Source organism: Leopardus geoffroyi, chromosome A3 (assembly GCF_018350155.1).
Source record: "Leopardus geoffroyi isolate Oge1 chromosome A3, O.geoffroyi_Oge1_pat1.0, whole genome shotgun sequence".
Classification (NCBI taxonomy): domain Eukaryota; kingdom Metazoa; phylum Chordata; class Mammalia; order Carnivora; family Felidae; genus Leopardus; species Leopardus geoffroyi.
The window spans coordinates 30,705,867-30,720,211 of NC_059336.1; the positions used below are offsets into that span (position 1 = coordinate 30,705,867).

A 14,345-nucleotide genomic window follows, 5' to 3' on the forward strand; every position below is an offset into this window, starting at 1 on the left:
CTGGATTTTTTTTTCTTCTTCTTTTTCTTGTTTCTCTTTTCTTTTTTTTTTTTTTATAAAAATTTTTTTTTTTCAACGTTTATTTATTTTTGGGACAGAGAGAGACAGAGCATGAACGGGGGAGGGGCAGAGAGAGAGGGAGACACAGAATCGGAAACAGGCTCCAGGCTCTGAGCCATCAGCCCAGAGCCTGACGCGGGGCTCGAACTCACGGACCGCGAGATCGTGACCTGGCTGAAGTCGGACGCTTAACCGACTGCGCCACCCAGGCGCCCCTCTTGTTTCTCTTTTCTAATGTAGGTATTTGGTACTACAAATTCCCTGTCATTGTTGCTGGTCAAAGAACACACCTTTGTGTGATTTTATTTTTATTTATTTGTTTTTTTTTTTTTTATGGTGAAAAAAATTTAGACTTCTAAATTTAGCCAGCTGGACTCAGTTGAGATGATCCCAATTCTGCTGGCAATATCCAAAGCATCATAGTCAGGAGCCAGTTGAACATACGCCTTCTTCTCTCCATTGGGCCTGATCAGGGTAGTGACCTTGGCCATATCAATGTCATAGAGCTTCTTCCCAGCCTGTTTGATCTGGTGTTTGTTGGCCTTGATGTCCACAATGAACACAAGTGTGGACACAAGTCCACATCGGTCGTCAGGGGGAACTTGATGATGGCATGTTGGTCAAGCTCGTTTCTCCTCGGGGTGTTTTTTCGAGCATGTTTGGGCTGCCTTTGGCAACACGGTGTCTTGCGCTTTTGGAAGGTGGGTGACATGTAGATCTTATTATCTTTTGTGCCTGTGGATGCCTTACAGTGCTGCTTTCTCGGCCTTCAAAGCCTTTGCTTTGGCTTCAGCTTTGGGAGGGGCAAGGACTTCCTTCTTCGCTTTGGCACCGTCTTCACCAGTGGGGGGCAGTCTGAGACCAGGATTAGAGGTCCCACTAGGTTATTAGGCTAGGTTGTTACAGCATAAGCTCCCATTTTTGGCGCTGAAACCTGATTGGTTAGGGGTCTGCTTATTGGGGCAAAGGTTTCTCCGAGGGCATCTCACCCCTCCCAGCTTGAGGACCCCTCATGGGGTCAGTGGAGCAGCCACCAGCTGTTTATTTTATTTTTATTTTTTTAGGTTATTTATTTTGAGAGAGAGAGAGAGAGAGAGAGAGAGAGAGAGAGAGAGAGAGACAATGTGAGTGGGGGTAGGTTATTTATTTTGAGAGAGAGAGAGAGAGAGAGAGAGAGACAATGTGAGTGGGGGAGGGGCAGAGAGAGAGGGACAGAGCATCCCAAGCAGGCTCTGTGCTGTCAGTGCAGAGCCCCATGAGAGGCTTGAACTCACAAACTGTGAGATCACGACCTGAGCCAAACCAAGAGTCTGTTGGCTTCGCTGACTGAGTCACCCAGGCGCTCCTGGCTGGATTTTTAAAGCACCATCTCAGCTAGTCAGAGCCTGGCTTGCTTTCTGGGAGGAGCTGCTGTGCCGATTGGCAAGGCTGTGGGGCTCACCACTGCCCCCTGGCGGCCAGCCTCAGCCCCCTCCAGCTCTCTGACTTGGTGTCCTCCTAGTCTCAGGCTGCAACCGCACATCCTGAGGACGGGTCCCACGAGTTCTCAGGTGAAGGAACAGGAAAGAAGGCTCACCAGCTCTCCCGCTCTGCCCTCCTTTCTGCTGCATCTTCATCAGGGAAGACCTCAGGGAAGGGCTTGGGCATCCACGAAGAGACCGCCAGCTCCCTAGCCCTCGCTGCTCTCCAAGGCCACTTTCATATGATCAGGACAGATTCCAAGAGTATCAAGTCATGGAATGACCTCCCTCAGCGCCCCCTGAGTCTGGCGTGACCCTCACTCTTTTGCCTCCTCCTCTCTGCATGTTCTTTGCCAGACTGTAGATTCTATCGATGAGGGAGCCCCAGAGGCCCCCCCTGCTTCTGCAGGTGCCTGCCTGGAACTGCAGGCACAGGGCCTTATGAGAGTCAGATGAGCACACACTTTCAACCGGCAGGGGGCTGGGGAAAGTCCGCCATTGCCGCCCCCTCTTTCCCCAAGGCTCGGTGCCCCTCAGCAAGCCTTCCCCAGAACAGCCCTTTGGACATCCTCTCCCAGGGGCTGTAGCCATTGCCAACCCACACCCACCGGCAGCTGTAGTAGACGGAGAGGCCACAGGCCCCCATATTCTGGATCACTGATGGATTTATCCCCCAACATGCTCTGACATTGTTTGACAGAGAGCCCAGGATGAGCAGCCTCCATGGTGGGGGGCATCTGGGGTAGGTGAGGTGGATGTGGGCGGGGTGACAGCTGTTTCTATGCCTGGAAGGACAATCATCCCAGATAACGAGGCGGAAGTATGTGTTCTTCACGCTTTCAGGCCCGTCTGCTTTATCTACAGCCTCTCCCTAGTGCCCAGGAAAGAAGATGTGAAGCAGGTTCTCCCTAGGTCTTGGGAAGAGTCTTCACTTCCTCCTCTCTCTCCTCACATGGCAGAAGTTCATGATAGAAAGAGAAAATTGTGTCTCCACCAGGCCTAGATGCCTCTTGTCTGCCAAGGAAAGATGTAAAGTGAAGATGTGAAAATTATGTCAGTTGATGGGGTTTTACTCAATAAGTTGTCCTTTCTACTGTGTTCTGGGAAATCTTTACTCACAGGAGGCAAACCAGAGGTCCTAGGTCAGTTCCCAGCTCCCCATCTCCACCAGCTGCCTGGGGGCCTTTGAGTTTGGTGGGACGAAGTGGTTTCTGGGGACCCACACAGGCTGAGACTTACACAGAGCCTGGTACTCCCTGGGGGCCCAGTATTGAGTACTGGGTGGAGAGGAGCAGAGGGCAGCCTGTCAAAGAGGTCATGGGAGGATCAGCGAGTCACAGAAGCTCTAGAAGGGCACAGATGAGGCCTTAAAAATGGGAACAAAGGAGCATGGGGTCCCCCAGCTGCTCTGTGCTGGGGCCTAGTGTCTCCTTAAGGGTTTGAATCTCTTCTGAGATTGAGAACCCAGGCTCATAGAGCATTTTGTGACCAGCCCTTATCTACTTGGAGGACTCAAGCAAAGCAAATCTCAAAGGCCAGCAACAGGGACTGATGCTGGGTGCAGGGATTCTGGGATATAGGCAGACTTCTGAGGCATAGGAAGCCCAGGGGCTGGCCTGAGCTGCGGCTGGGATGCCCAAGAAAGAACATTAAAAAAGCAGAGCAAATTCAAATATAGTAAAGCCAGACTTGGGACAGGAAACTCCAAACTTGTGGGTAGAGGAGATCACCACCAAGTTCAGGTAACCAGAGATACTTGAAAGGCCAGAGGGTGATGGGCTTGAGTCAGGATGGATCTCTCTCTCTCCCTCTCTAGTATCTATCTATCTATCTATCTATCTATCTATCTAGTCAGTTATTTCTTGCTGCATAACAAGCCATCCCAAAACTTAGTGGCTTAAAGCATTAACTATTTATTATTTCTCATGGGTCTATAGGTTGGCTGGGCCCAGCTAATCTTAGCTGGGCATGAGTGAGCAGTTGCTGGGTTGACTGGGAGCTGGCTGGTGTGGCATGGCCCGCCAGTAGGCCAGTCCAGGCTTGTTCACATAACAATTGCAGGGGTCCAGGAAAGCAAGTGAAAACATACAAGTCCTCATGAAGTTGTGATTTGGAACTGATACACCGTCACTTCCACCACGGCCTCCTGGCCAAACAAGTCTCAAGGCTAAGCCTTGCTTGAAGGTGTTCGGAAATAGGCTTTGCCCCTTGATGGGAGGCACTACAAAGTCACATTGATGGTAGGGGAGGGAAACGGGGCCATTTTTGCGATCAATCTCCCACACCACCCATTTACAAAAGACAGAAACCTGGGTGACATCACGATGCCTCCTTTCTACTTCTCCGCCATCCACTACATCACCAAGTCAATGTGATTTCGCCTCTAAAGTTCCATCCAACTTCTCCCACTGGCATCACCCATGCCCGAGGAGCCCTAAGTGTCTAACTGGTTTACTCCCATTTGTCTTCACTGTGCTTGGATTTCTTCAAAGTGCAAGGCAGATCAAATCAAGATCATATCACCTTTCCTTGCCCAACCCTTCAAAGACCCTGCATCAGTCAGGTCACAGTTGTAAGCAGCAGAAACAGGCTATGACTAGAGCAGCAGAGGAATCTAATGAAAGGGTATTGATCAGCTCACAGGACACCCGGGCAGCTGGACCCAGAGATCACACAGGCACAAGGAATGGTGACTGGATAGCCAGCACCACCATCAAAACCACACTGTTAGAGCATCTGGGGGTGGGTGTGGGACACCGTGGTCCCCACTATCCCTAGCCCCTAGATGTTGCTGGAAGACTCCATAGTTCCCCTTTCCTCGCATCACTTGCTACAGACTTTAAGACCTGTGTGGAAATGTCGTATTGGCTAAGCCCCTAGTTGTGGAGATGGGAGTGAAAAAAACCTCATTTAAATTTCTGTGCTGATTCAGTCAGTGGGGATTGCTTGTCACAGGCAGGAGGTTCAGATGTTGGACACTCGTTTTTCTCAAACTTTATGGTGCTTAGTGGGCTCCCAAAGCCACCAGGAGCTGGGTGGGTATCTTAGCTGGTATGCGGTGTTCCTGCTTTAATAAGCATCCTTTTAGTTAAAAGTCACAAGTCCCTTTTAGTTTAAGTGATAAAGTGGTGAGGACGGGACCTTGGTTTTTTGCAAAGCCATAAAGAGGAAAAAGTTAGCCTCGTCCTCTGAAGAAAAAGAAATAGGTCAAAAGCTAAAAGTATGACCTAATCCCTCTGTAGTCAGGCAAGAAATAGGAGACAGGCAAATGTTGTGCAAGAGATTCCCCTGGGCTCGGCCAGGAGGAGCCGGCTAGAGGATCCAGTGCAGGAGGCTGGGCCTCAGGACCCATTAGACTCTCACGAACTTTGTCAAGCTGCTATGAAAACTCCCAGGGTCTGGGTCTGCAGGATAGGCTCCCCATTCCTACCCTGAAAAGAGCGAGAGAGGCTGGAAGGGGACAGAAGTAAACTGGACAGGGGACTTAAGGAGTCACTTGTTGGTGCCTCCCCCAGGTCCCTTTACAGGCTTGTGCGCCACCCGCAGCTGTAGTGCACGTTGCCAGCTGCTGGGTCACCCCTGACTTCTAGTGCTTACTAGGCTCTGTGTCCCCACCCCCGGCAGCCCGCAGCCAATGGCTGACTGCTACGTAACAGCCCCTCCCTCTGCCTCCAGGTGAGTCTTGCCGTTGAGGCTTCACTCCAGCCGAAACCACACACTGCCTATAGCCGTGGCGGTGACAGAGGCCCTTCCCACCGTGGATATGAGGGCGGGCGGGGGGGGGGGGGGGGAAGGGGGAGAGGAGGGGGGCAGTTGACAAGCTCCCGGCCCCCCCCTCCCCCCCTTCCCTTGGCCCCTGCTTACGCATCCCAGCTCAGAGGCGGCCTCCTCTCTGCTCCGCGTTCCATTTCCTCCTCCCGGGGCTGGGAGCCAGAGAATGGATGGCAGCACGCCCTTTAGCTCTCTTTTGCCCCCTCGTGGATCTGGTGGGAACTTTGGTGACTCCCGAATCGTTTTTTCCCCCCAGCCTACTTGTGGTTCCAGAAGCGGAACACTGGGACTGTGGAGAGCGGGGGAGGGGTCAGGGTAAACACTTGTAGTTGGCATAATTGAGGGTAGTTTTCCAAGCAAAGGGGTTGGTGGAATTAATGGGGGAATGCATGGTAATTCGACTCAGAAAACGTTGGGATTCATGAGGGCCGGGCATGGAAACTGGGCGAAAGCGCTGGTTAATTCCGTGAGTGACTTCTGTGACCACGTAACACCTCTTTGGATCACAGATTCCTCTTCTGTCAAGGAGGGAGAATCCGACCGGCTCCCGTCAGCTGAGGTCACTGGCGGATTTAGAGTGATTACAGATCTGAGAGAGCTTTGCTGTCTCAAGCCATGTGGATCTCGTTGCCTATGAATTTCCATCATATGTCCATCTTAACTATGCGACTTTGTATGTGACTATTTTTTAATTACATTAAAAATTTTCAATCCAAGTTAGTTAACATACAGTGTAGTCTTGGCTTCAAGAGTAGAACCCAGTGATTCATCTGTTACATTTGACCCCTAGTGCTCATCCCAAAAAGTGCCCTCCTTAATGCCCATCACCCATTTAACCCATCCCCCCCACCGACCTCCCCTCCAAACGTCCTCAGGTTGTTCTCTGTATTTAAGAGTCTCTTATGGTTTGCCTCCCTCTCTGTTCTTGCCTTATTTTTCCTTCCCTTCCTCTATGTGCATCTATTGAGTTTCTCAAATTCTACATGAGTGAAATCATATGATATCTTTCTCTACTGACTTATTTTGCTTAGCATAATACACTCTAGTTCCATCCACGTTGTTGCAAATGGCAAGATTTCATTCTTTTTCATTACCAAGTAGTACTCCATTGTGTGTATGTACCACATCTTCTTTATCCATTCATCAGTTGATGGGCATTTGGGCTCTTTCCATAATTTGGCTATTGTTGATAGGACTGCTACAAATATTGGGGTGCATGTGCCCCTTCAAATCAGCACACCTGTATCCTTTGGATAAATACTTAGTAGTGCAATTGCTGGGTCATAGGGTAGTTCTATTTTTAATTTTTTGAATTAAACCTCCATACTCGTTTCCAGACTGGCTGTACCAGTTTGCATTCCCACCATCAGTGCAAAAGGATTCCCCTTGCTCCACATTCTTGCCAACACCTGTCGTTTCCTAAGTTGTTAATTTTAGCCATTCTGACAGGTGTGAGGTCGTATATCACTGTGGTTTTGATTTGTATTTCCCTGATGATGAGTGATATTGAGAATCTTTTTTTTCAATATTTATTTTATTTTTGAGAGGGAGAGAGAGAGAGAGACGGAGGAAGAGTGAGAGCACAAGTCGGGGAGAGGCAGAGAAAGGAAGACAGAGGATCTGAAGCAGGCTTCATGCTGGCAACAGAGAGTCCAATGTGGGGGTCAAACTCATGAACCATGAGATCATGAGCTGCAGTTGGACCCTTAGCCAACAGAGCCACCCAGCCAGCCACTGGGTTATTTGTTTTTTGGGTGTTGAGTTTGGTAAGTTCTTTATAGATTTTGGATACTAACCCTTTATCTGATATGTCATTTGCAAATATCTTCTCCCCTTCTGTCAGTTGCCTTTTAGGTTTGTTGACTGTTTTCTTCACTGTGCAGAAGCTTTTTATCTTGAGGTCCCAATGGTTCATTTTTGCTTTTATTTCTGTTGCCTCTGGAGACATGTCAAATAAGAAGTTGCCGTGGCTGAGGTCAAAGAAGTTTCTGTCTGTTTTGTCCTGTAGGATTTTGATGGTTTCCTGTCTCACATTTAGGCCTTTGATCTATTTTTAATTTATTTTTGTGTACGGTGCAAGAAAGTGGTCCAGATTCATTCTTCTGCATGTTGCTGTCCAGTTCTCCCAGCACCATTTGCTAAAGAGACTTTTTCCATTGGATGCTCTTTCCTGCTTTGTCAAAGATTAGTTGGCCATATATTTGTGGGTCTATTTCATGGTTCTCTATTCTATTCCATTGATCTATGTGTCCATTTTTGTGCCAATACCATACTGTCTTGATCGATGATTACAGCTTTGTAATACAGGTGAAAGTCCGAGATTGTGATACCCTCCAGCCTTGGTTTCCTTTCTCAACATTACTTTGCTATTCAGGGTCTTTTGTGGTTCCATACAAATTTTAGGATTGTTTGTTTTATTAGCTCTGTGAAGAATGATGGTGTTATTTTGATAGGGATTGCATTGAATGTGTAGACTGCTTTGGGTAGTATTGACATTTTAACTGTATTTGTTCTTCCAATCCATGCGCATAGAATGTTTTTCCATTTCTTTGTGTCTTATTCAGTTTCTTTCATAAGATTTCTATAGTTTTAAGTATATAGATTTTTCACCTCTTTGGTTAGATTTATTCCTAGGTATTTTATGGGTTTTGGTGCAATTGTAAATGGGATCAATTCCTTGATATATCTTTCTGCTGCTTCATCATTGGTATATAGAAATGCAACTGATTTCTGTGCATTGCTTTTATATCCAGTGACTTTGCTGAATTCATGTATCAGCTCTAGCAGTTTTTCGGTGGAGCCTTTTGGGTTTTCCCTGTAGAGTGTCATGTCATCTGCAAAGAGTGAGAATTTGGCTTCTTCCTTGCCGATTGGATGCTTTTTATTTCTTTTGGTTGTCTGATTGCTGAGGCTAGGACTTCCAGTACTATATTGAACAACAGTGGTGAGAGTGGACATCCCTGTCGTGTTCCTGGTCTTAGGGGGAAAGCTCTCAGTTTTTCCCCATCGAGGATGATATTAGTGGTGAGTCTTTCATATATGGCTTTTATGATGTCAAGGTATGTTCCTTCTATCCCTATTTTCTTGAGGGTTTTTTATCAAGAAAGGATGCTGTATTTTGTCAAATGCTTTTTCTGCATGTGTTGAAAGGATCATATGGTTCTTATACTTTCTTTTATTAATGTGATGTATCACATTGATTGATTTGCTAATATTAAACCAGCCCTACAGCCCAGGAATAAATCCCACTTGATCATGGTGTATAATTCTTTTGATATACCGTTGAATTTGATTTGCTAGAATCTTGTTGAGAATTTTTACATCCAAATTCATCAGGGATATTGGCCTGTGATTCTCCTTTTTAGTGGGGTCTTTGTCTGGTTTTGGAATCAAGGTAATTCTGGCTTCACAGAATGAGTTTGGAAGTTTTCCTTCCATTGGTATTTTTTGGAACAGTTTGAGGAGAATAGGTATTAACTCTTCTTTAAATGTCTGGTAGAATTCCCCTGGGAAGTCATCTGGCCCAGGACTCTTATTTGTTGGAAGGTTTTTTTTAAAACATTTATTTATTTATTTTGACAGAGAGAGGAGAGAGAGAATCTCAAGCAGGCTTCATGCTCAGCACAGAGCCTGACGTGGGGCTCATGATTGCGAGATCACGACCTGAGCCAATGTGAAGAGTCAGATGTTTAACTGACTGAGCCACCCAGGCACCCCTGTTGGAAGATTTTTGATAACTAATTTCTTTTCTGGTTATGGGCCTGTTCAAATGTTCTATTTCTTCCTGTTTGAGTTTTGCTACTATGTGAGGGTCTAGGAATTTGTCCATTTCTTCCATATTGTCCAGTTTGTTGGCATATAATTTTTCATAGTATTCTTTTATAATTGTTTGTATCTCTGTGATGTTGGTCATGATCTCTCTTCTTTCATTTGTGATTTTATCTATTTGGGTCCTCTCTCTTCTTTTCGAGAAGTCTGGCTAGGGGTTTATCAATTTTGTTTATTCTTTCAAAAAACCAGCTCTTAGTTTCATTGATCCATTCTACTATTTTTTTTTTATTCTGTATCATTTATATCTGCTCTAATATTTATTATTTCCCTTCTGCTGGCTTTGGGCTTTATTTGCTTTTCCTTTTCTAGCTCCTTAAAGTGTAAAGTTAGGTTGTGGATTTGGGACGTTTCTTGTTTCTTGAGATAGGCCTGAATTGCAGTATATTTTCCTCTTAGGACTGCCTTTGTTGTTTTCCAGAGTGTTTGGACTGTTGTGTTTTCATTTTCATTTGCTTCCATGTATTTTTTAATTTCTTCTTTAATTTCCTGGTTAGGCCATTCATTCTTTAGTAGGGTGTTCTTTAACCACCACGTATTTTCCAAATTTTTTCTTGCAGTTGATTTCAAGTTTCATAGCATTGTGATCTGAAAATATGCATGGTATGGTCTCAATCTTTTTGTACCTGTTGAAAGCTGATTTCTGACTCAATATATGATCTATTCAGGAGAATGTTCTATGTGTACTCGAGAAGAATGTGTATTTTGCTGTTTTAGGATGGAATGTTCTGAATATATCTGTTAAGTCCATGTGGTCCAATGTTTCATTCAGAGCCTTTGTTTCCTTGTTGGTTTCCTGCTTAGATGATCTGTCCATTGTTGTAAGTGGGATGTTGAAGTCCCCTACTCTTATGGTATTATTATCAATGAGTTTCTTTATGTTTGTGATTAATTGATTTATATATTCGGGTTCTTTCACTTTCAGGGCATAAATATTTATAAATGTTAGATCTTCTTGGTAGATAGACCCTTAATTATGATATAATGACCTTCTTCATCTCTTGTTACAGACTTTATTTTAAAATCTAGATTGTCTGGGGGGCGCCTGGGTGGCTCAGTCGGTTGAGCGTCTGACTTCAGCCAGGTCACGATCTCGCGGTCCGTGAGTTCGAGCCCCGTGTCGGGTTCTGGGCTGATGGCTCAGAGCCTGGAGCCTGCTTCCAATTCTGTATCTCCCTCTCTCTCTGCCCCTCCCCCGTTCATGCTCTGTCTCTCTCTGTCTCAAAAATAAATAAATGTTAAAAAAAATAAAAAAAATAAAATCTAGATTGTCTGATATAAATATGGCTACTCTGGCTTTCTTTTGGTGACCATTAGCATGATAAATGGTCTCCATCCCATCACTTTCAATCTGCAGGTGTCCTCGGGCCTAAAATGAGTCTCTTGTAGGCAGCATATAGATGGATCTTGTTTTTTTTAGTCATTCTGATACTCCATGTCTTTTGATTAGGGCATTTAGTCCATTTGCATTCAGAGTGATTATTGAAAGATATGAATTTTTTTAAATTTTTTTTTCAACGTTTATTTATTTTTTGGGGGACAGAGAGAGACAGAGCATGAACGGGGGAGGGGCAGAGAGAGAGGGAGACACAGAATGGGAAACAGGCTCCAGGCTCTGAGCCATCAGCCCAGAGCCCGACGCGGGGCTCGAACTCACGGACCGCGAGATCGTGACCTGGCTGAAGTCGGACGCTTAACCGACTGCGCCACCCAGGCGCCCCTGAAAGATATGAATTTAATGTCTTTGTGTTATCCATAGAGTCTATGTTTATGGTGATGTTCTTTGGTCCTTTTTAGTCTTTGCTGCTTTCCACTCAAAAAGTCCCCCTTAGAATTTCTTATAGGGTGGTTTAGTGGTCACAAACTCCTTTTTTTTTTGTTTGTTTGTCTTGGAAAGTCTTTATCTCTCCTTCTATTCTGAATGACAGCCTTGCTGGATGAAGGATTCTTGGCTGCATATTTTTCCTATACAACACATTAAATATTTCCTGCCACTCCCTTCGGGCCTGCCAAGTTTCAGTGGGCAGGTCTGCTACTACCTTTATGTGTCTACCCTTGGAGGTTAAGGACCTTTTTGCCCCTAGCTGCTTTTAGAATTCTCTGTCTTTGTATTTTGCAAGTTTCATTATGATATGTCATGGTGTTGACCTGTTTTTGTTGATTTTGAAGGGAGTTCTCTGTGCCTCTTGAACTTGGATGTCTGTTTCCTTTCCCAGGTTAGGGAAGTTTTCAGCAATAATTTGTTCAAAGAAACCTTCTGCCCCTTTTTCTTGCTCCTCCTCATCTGGGACTCCTATGATATGGATATTGTTTCATTTCATGGAATCACTTAGTTCTCTAATTCTCCCCTCATGATCTAGTAATTTTCTTCACCTTTTTTCAGCTTCATTATTTTCTATAATTTTATCTTCTATTTCACCTATTCTCTCCTCTGCTTCTTCAATCCTTGCTGTCACTGTATCTAGTTTATTTTGCATCTCAGCTATAGCATTTTTAAAATTCATCTTGAAGAATTCTGAGGTCTTTGATCTCTGCAGCAAGGGTTTCTCTGGTGTCTTCTAAGCTTTTTTCAAGCCCAGCTATTAGTCTTATGACTGTTGTTCTAAATTCTTGTTCAGATGTATTGTTTCTATCTGTTTTGGGCAAGTCTCTGGCTGTGATTTCTTCTTGATCTTTCATTTGGAGAGAATTCCTCCATCTTGTCATTTTGGCTAAGTTTCTGTCTTTTGAATATTTTAAGAGTGTGTTATGTGTCCTGCACCTGAGAGTACTACTGTATTAAAAAGGAGTCATACACCGTCCGGGGCCTGGCACTCCAGGAAGTGTTTCTGGTATGATGTGTGCACTCTGCTGTTGCATTTTGGCTGCTCTAACCACTAGTCAGTCCTCTGCAGAGCTCCTCCTTACTTGCAGTGTGGAGTGTTTGGAGCTTTAATTAGGTGTGCTTTGATTTGTTTGTTGAAGTAACCCTGGGGGGAAGAAAGCAGTGGGTGGGTGGGTGGGGGAACCTGATCCCATAAAGAGAAAAAAAGGAAAGGGGAGAAAAGAAAACCAAATAGAGAAACAAAAAACTATAAGGCTGATTCCAAGAAAAGAGAAAGGAAAAGAAAGAAAAAAAAAAAAGAAGAAAAGAGGAAAGAAGGAAAAAGAATAAAAAAGCCTGATCAAAAAATAAAAAGAATATATAATAAGAAATGACAAAAAAAAACAAATCAGGCACTATGAGCCTGATTCCAGAAGAAAAAAAGTGAGGGTGGAAAAAAAGAAAGAAAGAAAGAAAGAAAGAAAGAAGAAGAAAGAAAAATAGAAAGAGAAAGAAAAGGAAAGAAAAGAAAAAGAGTTGTCTGTTGGTGCCTGGGGTGGTGGCTGTGCTGGTCTGGAGGAGAGGCAGGCTACATTGGGTCAGTCAGTCTTGCTCCAGTAAATAATCAGTTGCCAGGCACAGAGGGGCGGGTTTTGGTGTAAGCATGTTCTGCCTCCACTGGGGGCCACTGTGCTGCTCTCTGAAGTCCCACCATGTTGGTGTTGGGGGGAAAATGGTGTCACTCCAATCCCTTCTCCCTGGACCAGAAATCTCAGCCCAGGCTGTTCAGGCAGCCCTCACAGAATAAGCGTGGGAAGTCAGCTTGACCTGTGCCACTGTTCTCCTGAGTCTTCCCCTTGGCGCTGGGCTGGGATTCAAAGCCCCAAGTCTTAAAGGACCCAGCATAGCATGACTCTGCTCCCCTGCTCCAGGGTGGAGCCTTTCCACCCTGCTAATGAAAGGCCTTTGGCTGGCACGCAGGCTCTTTTGTCCTTGAGGAGGCAATACATCCTCTTCCTAAACTACTCTAGGATGGGGACTGTTCTCTACCAGGGCTGCCCTGAGATCCGCTACACCACACTATGCAATTCAGGGACAGCTCCCTCCTCCCCAGGAGTGCACACCATGGCTCCACTCTGGAGAAAGTCATGCACTTCCAAAACCTGGGAGTTTTAGCTTCAAAGGTTGTTTGCAAAAAATGAGCCGGGATACTCAGTACTTCTCGTTCTCCACTCTGTGGTCCAGAGAGGTTTTCCTCGTGTGCTAACTCAATGCTGCACTTGCACAATTCCTCTCTCTTTCTCTCCCTTTTGTCTCCCCACAGAAAGGGTTCCCTCTCCTCCCTACCTCCACCATTTTATCTCCCTCAACTCACATACACGCACCTTGCTCCTGCCAAGCCGTCTCCCTCCAACTATGGAGATCCTTCCGCTGCTCCACAGATCTATTTCCTGGGTGTTCTAAGTGATCTGACCTCAATACAGCTGTGTTTGAGGGACAAGGAAAATTCAGGTCCCTCTACTTCTCTGCCATCTTAACTCTCATCTTGTGGCTATTTTATTTCTTCAACCTCTTCCTACTGGTCTTCAAGCTTCCGCATTGCAAATGGCAACTAGAATTCTCTTACTCAACGCCATTTGGCTATGACACTAAAAAGCCTTCAAGACTTTCTCATTGCACCTCAAGTCCCATCTGTGTTCTGTGCTCCCCCCGCCCCAACCCTGTGTGCCCTGGAGCTCATCTATTTCTCCAGCTTCACCCTTATACTCTCTTCTTTGCTTTCTCTTGTTCCACGCCTGCCTTCAGTTCTTTCACCAGCCAAGCTCTTTTCCATCTCAGGGTGTTTTCACCTGCTATTCCCTCTGCCTGGAAAGTCCTTTTCTTTTTTTCCTTTCTTTCTTTAATTTTTTAAAATGTTCATTTTTGAGAGAGAGATAGAGCATGAGCAGGGGAGGAGCAGAGAGGAGGGTACAGAAGAGCCAAAGCAGGCTCTGTGCTGACAGCAGTGAACCTGATGTGGGGCTCGAACTCACAAAACAGGAGATCATGACCTGAGCCAAAGTCAGCTGCTTCACTAACTGCCTGAGCCACCCAGGTGGCCTGTATCTTTCTTTCTGTGTGTGGTCAGCTCCTTTTTGGTTCCTTATAGCTCAATTTAGCTATCATATCACAAAAGGAGCCTTCCCTGGCTATACCCAGTTTCCCTTTATTTGTTAATTTGTTTTCATAGTAATTACCACAGTCTTACATTATCTTGTTTATGTATTAACTCTCCCCCCCCTCCTTTAAAATGTGTCTTTCTTTCTTTTGATAAAAAAAAATTTTAATGTTTATTTTTGACAGAGAGACAGAGCATGAGTGGGGAAGGGGCAGAGAGAGAGGGAGACAGAATCTGAAGCAGGCTCCAGGCTCCGAGCTGTCAG

At 45.3% G+C, this 14,345-nt stretch overlaps 1 pseudogene; it reads right to left on the minus strand.

Annotated features, from left to right (window-relative positions):
• Positions 1-400: 400 nt before the first annotated feature.
• Positions 401-908, minus strand: LOC123579656 (annotated as a pseudogene).
• Between the last annotated feature and the right edge of the window lie 13,437 nt (positions 909-14,345).